The sequence below is a fragment of the Montipora foliosa genome, chromosome 7, assembly GCF_036669935.1.
Source record: "Montipora foliosa isolate CH-2021 chromosome 7, ASM3666993v2, whole genome shotgun sequence".
Taxonomy (NCBI): domain Eukaryota; kingdom Metazoa; phylum Cnidaria; class Anthozoa; order Scleractinia; family Acroporidae; genus Montipora; species Montipora foliosa.
The window spans coordinates 22,181,446-22,188,945 of NC_090875.1; the positions used below are offsets into that span (position 1 = coordinate 22,181,446).

The 7,500-nt window shown below is 42.5% G+C and overlaps 1 protein-coding gene and 1 pseudogene across 1 annotated transcript in view; both read right to left on the reverse strand.

Moving 5' to 3' along the window:
* LOC138011364 (solute carrier family 41 member 1-like) overlaps positions 1 to 7,500 on the reverse strand; it is a 330,107-nt gene that overhangs the window by 8,454 nt on the left and 314,153 nt on the right. The window lies entirely within an intron of this gene.
* LOC138010029 (uncharacterized) overlaps positions 2,820 to 7,500 on the reverse strand; it is a 14,975-nt pseudogene continuing 10,294 nt past the window's right edge.

A 7,500-nucleotide genomic window follows, 5' to 3' on the forward strand; every position in this document is an offset into this window, starting at 1 on the left:
GGAGTCATTTGGGCTCACAACCAAGCTGTGAGAGGCATGTGTCTATTCTTCATTTAAGGTCACAAAGTGCTTTGCATTTCAGTTTTCGAAGAAATTTTGAATCAAAAACCAGTTTTAGACATCAACTTAAGACTGGACACAAGCCTCTCCCAGCTTGGCTGTAGATCCATATGACTGCTTGTTTTGCCGACTAATAGCAAGTTGTGCGTCGTAAAAGAAGCCAAACATATCTGCGTTTAGGTGCACTGGTATGCTCTTTCAAGCAAAAAAAGCTTTGGCCATAATTATAATAAATCCGTTATTGACCAAGCTTGTTTGGTCAAGATAGCTGGATATTGGCCTCATTCTTTTGCATGTTTATGGACCTCGCTTGTCTGTCCCTAAACATGCAACAAAGCTACTTGGCCAATATGCAGCCATCTTAACCACACAAACTTGGCGAATGACCAATACGTACTTATAGCTGTGTCCAACATGAATTCCTTAGTACTGTAAGGTAAGGCCTTACCAAATTCAACTCTTAGTTCTAGTACCAAGGCAGTCTGCACATGTCTGCTATGTCATTGGGTAGAGAGAGACAGGACTTGAAAAAAAGGAGTAACTTTAGATTGCATGGCCATTTAAAAATAAATAAAAATTACGATGGTCATGATTGTCAATTATTGATAATCATCGTCATCATAATACTGTATCTTAAGCAAGGTAGTACTAAAAACAGTTTTAAAGGCTGCACGATTGTGATCCTAATTGCGCAAGTCAATGAGAATCCTAAACAATTTATTGTCTTGGTAATGCGTACGTACGTGCTTGGCATTGGACAAGTATAAATAAATCTTTTTTTAAGAAAGAAGTGATTCTGGCAAAGGTTTTGTTATGGCTTTGCTTTAGATTGTGCTAGTGACCTCAGTTTCTGGAAAACAGCTACTCTAGGATTGGAGTGATTCGGGGAGTTTACTCTAGTATAGGGTAGCAAAATCTAGCTGAAACTAGCTCTGGTATAGGCTAAGGGTTCCAGGGTCCCAGCGGCACATCCCCACCCAGAAATTCCTAAAGTAAAGTAAAGTAAAGTAAAGTAGTTTAGTTGGCTCCACAGCGTCTTTCGGTCGTACTAGATATGATCTTAATGTAGTCTCCGACTTGAAAACAGCGCTTATGCCTTGTTGCTTTAAGCAGCAGCGAAGTTGTTCGGATAGGCCTTTGACATAGGATAAAACCGCAGCAGATTCGTACTCGATCGTAGGCTCAGCACTGCTACTCGGTTTAATGGTCTTGGTGATTTTCTGCAAGAAAGAAAGAGGGTAACCGTTTGGTGTGTAGCCAGGCATGTTAAAAATAATAAAAAAATTTGACACTGGCTAAAATATTGTGTTGGACGTTTCGGCAACTGCTGTTACCTTCCTCAGCAGGGTTAACCCTAACCCTAGCCCTCGCGATTTTCTCGGAGAATCCTTTGGCATAGGGCAAAACAACCATACCGCGCTGGTCAGAATCATTCACTTCTTCTTGTCTGTTTCGTTGGCGACCATTGTAGATGAAATTGGCAGGGTAATTATAAGCGGTAAGGGCTTCTGCTGCTCTCTTAGTTTCTCGTACAGCTTCCTCTTCGGTGGATGGGATATTCTTTGCGCGATCCATGAGGGTGCGTACGACCGAGTATTTATGTTGGGGGTGGTGATGAGATTTGAAGGGAGGGTTCGCGAGGGTTCTTCGAGATTTCATCATCAAGGTCGCTCATAAACCTATTCGGACAATCTCAAACATACTTTAAAAACCAAAAAACAAGATCGAGAGGGAGGCCTCCAGAGGAATCGTGTACAAGATCAAATGCAAAGATTGTGATTGTGTTTACATCGGTCAGACATCGCGCGCTCAAAACACGCGTCAAAGAGCACACAAGGGCCATAGCAACATTAGATGGAAACTCTTTGTTGGCCAAACACCACATGTGCTACAATCACCAAATAGACTTGATGAACGTCGAAATTGTTGACAGGTCATCGGCATGGCGACAAAGACTTATTCTTGAGGCTTGGCATTCCTTGCGAGACACGAATGCTATAAACGAACACATAGCACTTCCAAACGTTTACAATAACATAAAGAATTTGTAGAAATATTTTAGAATGCTCTGGAGACCTTTGTTTTTTATTGTTTATTTTATTTTGAAATATTCGTTTGAGGTGCGATTTAATATTAATACGCATCGTGTACCATCAGGACGCCGTTAGATTTTTGCATTTTTTATCCCTGCTGAGGAAGGCAACAGCAGTTGCCGAAACGTCCAACACAATATTTTAGCCAGTGTTAACTTTTTTATTATTTTTAAAGAGGGTAACCATTAGAGACAAGAACAGAAGACAGGTACTTCTTCCCCTTGGAGATAACAGAGGCTTTTGTTACGAGACGTTTAGCGCGCTCGTAAAGGTACTTGACAATACCGCGTTTTACAGATTGCGGGTGGTGGGTACTGATCAGTGCGCGTAGGCTTCCTGTACACGCTGGTGGTGAGGCGACCCTCCGGCTCTCTTGAAACTGCGGTCTCAATGAAAGCGATTTTGTAGTCGTTCTCTGTCTCCATGGTGAAGCGAATAGAAGGCTGCTGGTTGTTCAGATGCTGTAAGAAGCTATCAACGTTTCCGCGATCCAGGATGGTGAAAGAGTCGTCAAAGTAGCGTATGCACATCTCAATACGAAATTCAGGAGGTCAGGGATCTGAACAGGTGTTAGCGTCGTGCGGTCCGAAAGACTGGGGTCGTGCTCTAGATTCTGTAGCGCGGTTTGTACTATACAGCGGCGTCGATAGGAACGTTGGTAAACAGCTACTCTACGTCGAAAGACACCACGATTTCGTTGTCTAGGATAGTATCGCTGCTAATGGTGGATACGAAGTGAGCTCAAATAGTAACCGTGAAACCCGAGTTACCTGTTTAAGGAGATAAGATGTTAGCTAAGTAAGCAGATAAATCATATGCGAAGGTGTTAACGCATGACACAATAGGTCTTAAGGGTACATAGGCCTGGTGAATCTTTGGTAAACGTAGGTTCTAGGCGGCTGTTTGTGTCGAGGTCTGATTTTGTTGTAAACGGCCTCTGATAGATATCCTCTTGGCTTCAAGGTTAGTAGCTTTTCGGAAAACATCCGTGTCAGACGGTCTGTCGGGTCTTTGTTGAGCAGCTGGTACGGTCCGTTCTCGATAAGGGTAGACATCTTAGTGTGATAGATGTCGGTACCCATGCATGACTACGCTGGCGCGCCCTTTGTCCGCTGGGAGCACCATGATGGACTCGTTTTCTTTAAGCGTTTAAGGGCGTCTTGCATTTCCGTCGTGATGTTGGGCTCTGGTGGTTCTGCCTGTTGAAGGATATTGTTAACAGCCCTCCTGACAGTGTCTGCTTGTTCAGCGTCGAGTTGTCTGGTGGCTGATTCGACCTTGGCGATTATCTCCGTGGCAGGAATGTACGCAGGAGTTACGGCGAAGTTCAGTCCTTTCTTGAGTAGGGCTATCTCTATATTTCTGCTTATGTCTGTCTTTGGTGGTGTTAAAGACTCGCTGGGTATTGGTCTTGATCTGTTCTATTATCCTGTTGGTGTCGTTTGTCGAGAGAGCGGATGTTATACTTTGTGCAGTGTCGATTATGCTTCCTTCTTTGCATCTCCCTTGGCCATCTGTGTCAGTCTGATCTGTTCCGTTAGGAATCTCATGGATGCAAGGTCAGCGATTCTGCTTGCGCCCTTGGTGGGAACACCGAAACAGCGAGCATCGAAATGCACCAATCACAGCTGCTGAAAACCAACCAATCACAGCGGAGCATCCTGCTTTAAAAGGTGACGCGTAACTAGTGGACCTCATCCCCTGATAAAGACTAGCAGTATAGCGAACTACATCGCAAGTGACCACATCGTGAGACAAACGAGAATGCTTTATTAGTATTGTACTTCCCCACGATGAATAACAGCAACCTTTTTACACCGTTAACATACTGATTTTTCAAGAGTCTATTCTCTTCTATTTCTCTTTTTCATTTTCTTCTGTTTCTCCGCTTCTGTAAGTCGAAGGGAACCAGTCGCATGCTGCTGAAAACTTACAAAAGAGTATTATGTATCTCCAAACATCTAATGTCCCGAGCACATAACTTTCTTGGGTTTCCGGATCATTCATATTCATAAATCTGGTTAGCACACCATTTACATGTAAGCTAATCCTGGCTTTTTTGTGAGCTCTCAGTTATAATTCACAGGATTAAGTTAAGTCAGGGAGATTATCCGCAATATCGCTTCCCCTCAGTTTTTTGCTTTAATTAAAGGCCAAGGCAGCCTTAATTTCCTTTTTGGGAGAATTGAAACCTTACGCCTGAACGTGAAATGAAGTATTTAGCGTGCAAGCTAAAGAGCAATTAAGCTGGTGGCAGAAAGAAAACAATTCAGTCAAACATGGCCTCTCTAACATCAGTCTAACATCCCATCTTTATGATCTTACAAGCTCGCTGTCTTCAAACTGTTGAACCAAGAATCTCACCTTTCCTCTTAAAGAGGGAACGACCCCATAGGCTATTTGACATCTGGTTCACTTGCGCACCAGGAGTTAAGCCGATTGCTTTGGCGTAAATTTTCGCAAAGGATTTAGAGCAAGCGTGTACAATTTTCATAAAAATAATAATAATAATAATAATAATAATAATAATAATAATAAAACACAATACTCGAACATAACGAGAAATGTTTTGCAGTATTCAAGTATAGTTAAGGCAAAACGATTATATTCTTTCCGGCTCAAGAGACCAATTATATCTTCCAATAGATTTGGGACTGGGAATTTCCGGAAGCATTTTCCTTGCCCGTTTTCCTAGTTACAATACTGTTCTTACTTTTGCACTCACTTCTGAGTCGCTATCATGCACGTGCACCGAATTGGAATTTGGGATTTAGTAGCGCAATTTCTAATTAAACTTTGGCAATATTTCTGGCATTCACAAAAAAGAGAGCAGTGCCAGTAACATATCATGCCACTTATTGTGATACGCAAAGGGCCGGTTGCTGAATCATGGTTAGCGCTAATTAGCGTTTAATACCATGGAACCTCAAAGTTTTGACCCCTCGTAACCAACGGTTAACGCTAATCAGTCTTCGAGGAACCGCCCCCTCACGTGGGTTGTTTGAAAGCCGATTAACTTAATCCAGGATTAGCGTCAACTTTTGTTTCATGTTTTCAACTCTCTGAGGAAAGTTTCTTTTGCTTATTATTATTGTTTTTTTTAATCGACTTCTTCTAGTAAAAAGGTTTGCCGAATATCAGCGTTGAACAGCATTGGGGAGTAGAGAATTATACTCTTTGATTAATGTTTAATCTGGGATTAGCGTTAGAACAACCGGGCCCTGATTATATAGACTTACGCTCTGATTGGTCAATTATCTTTGGCTATTTGCCAAGGTTGAACGGTTATGACGAAAACACTGACGCCTGGAAAACGTGATTTTTCTTCACCGACCCGTGTACTGTGCGTCATGCTTGAACGGAGCAGCCACGGTTTTCTGAGCTCTGTCGTTTTCGTTTCATTTCTTCTCTCCGGTCGCTATTTTGGAGATTTATTACGCACTAGGACATGTCTAAACATCTGGAGTCCATCCTCGACGGTTGTTTTCACTGAAAAATCGACGTCTACTCCAGAAATTCAGAAGCTTTCTGTGTGGCTGATTCTATCTTGATCAAATGCGGGTGTCGATGCAAATTTTGCGGACAACAATGGAATCTATTTTCAGTGCTAACAAGCACTTATTGTCATTCCTACCCTCTTGGAATGGGAACAATAGCAACCGATAGGACTATCACAAACAGTGAGACCCTTTTCACTAACAAGGACTAATTGTTATCTTTCTCGGCCTGGAATGCCTAGATCAGACGTCATAGACGTCCATGTTTGTACTATTCAAATTCAGCAGCAACATTTCACTGCCTGCTTGATCCTGGCCCTGCGGACGAAGGCATTGTATCCACTCTTTATTCGTATGGTACTCGCAAAACACCGGCCGGCCATTGTTTACACAATCAAGAAACTCGTCCAACCTCATTGTCTTTAATCACCTGCCTTTGTTTAGGGATTTCAACCTCCCGTTGTCTTTTTGATTAACGAAGGCACAATCTGTGAGGAATAAATCAGCGGACATTTTGACTTTGTTTGTGAATGTAAAGTAGATCTGTTTGCAATCACAGAGACTTGGCTAAATGCGAATGATGATGCAGTTAGGATTGAGTTGTGCCCAACTCGCTACAAACTTTGTGACCATCCACGCACTTGCCGCACTGGTGTCGCAACGGCGCTTCATATATCGACACTTCCTTCATGTAAAAAAGATCGATGCGGGCGAGAAAGAATCTTTTGAGTTTTCTGAGTGGATCATCCACCGTACTCCGATGAACACAAGTTTCCTACCAGTACTTTTTTCTCGGAGTGCGCAGATTATCTTGAGTCCGTACTACTGTGCCGAGAGCAGCTTCTGTTATCGGGGGACATTCATGTAGATAAAAACTGAAAACTGCACTTAGTTAACGCAGACTCTCTCAATGAGGACTTGGCTTCTTCTGAGTTATGTCAGAATCCATCAGATGACCTACAGGAACTCGTAACATCTTATAATGACACCCTGAAAACTGCCTTGTACAACCTTGCTCCATTAATGACAAACGGACGATCGTCCAGAGACCTCGTGTTCCATGGTTTAATGAGGAAAAATGTGCCGTAAGAAATTGAAAGACGGTTGCTTGCTGAGTAGATTGTAAGCGTAAAATTAGTAACAAGTATTAACGTACGGTGACATAATTTTTATTGATGTGGCATCATAAAATAAGAGAGGGTCTGAATGTCGGTAGTCAGTTAAAATTTCGTTTTTTTTGTGGGTTGTTAGTTACAATTTTCGATCTTCGTCTGTTGTCGGTGCATCTCAGTTAGTGAGTAAAAATGTAGGGTTAATTAATCATAGCGGAGCTCCGCGCGCGCCCAAGGCGCGCGCACGCGGAGCACCATTGTTAAGAAAATATGGTAACCCATCGATGCGAGAAATCTTGGTTTTATAGCCATGACGTCATGGAACGTCCGTCCGTACGTACGTACGTCCACCCCTCTATGTATGCCAATGTGACCAGTATCATATCATGCTAGTTTACAGCATACATCCTTGATATTGCACATCAATGTTTTGTTAAATTCACACCTGTCAAAACAAGGTATGCGCTGACCAGTATCATGTGATCATATCGCGGGCTCAAGCTTAGAGCTCATCGAAGTCAGCTGGCTTTTTTTTTTAAGTTGACCGCTGACCAGGTACTGGTTTTTTTTTTTATTGGATTGCAAGCTCAACCCAGGTAAACTCACCTAAACATAAACGAGGCTTCATTTTTCGAGCGCTTTTCTGTGGCTCCACGCGGCTACACGGCCATACTACATCAACTATAGTTCTTACACAGTCAACGCTTTTCGTGTTCAGGTGGAAAACGGTTTGGAAGA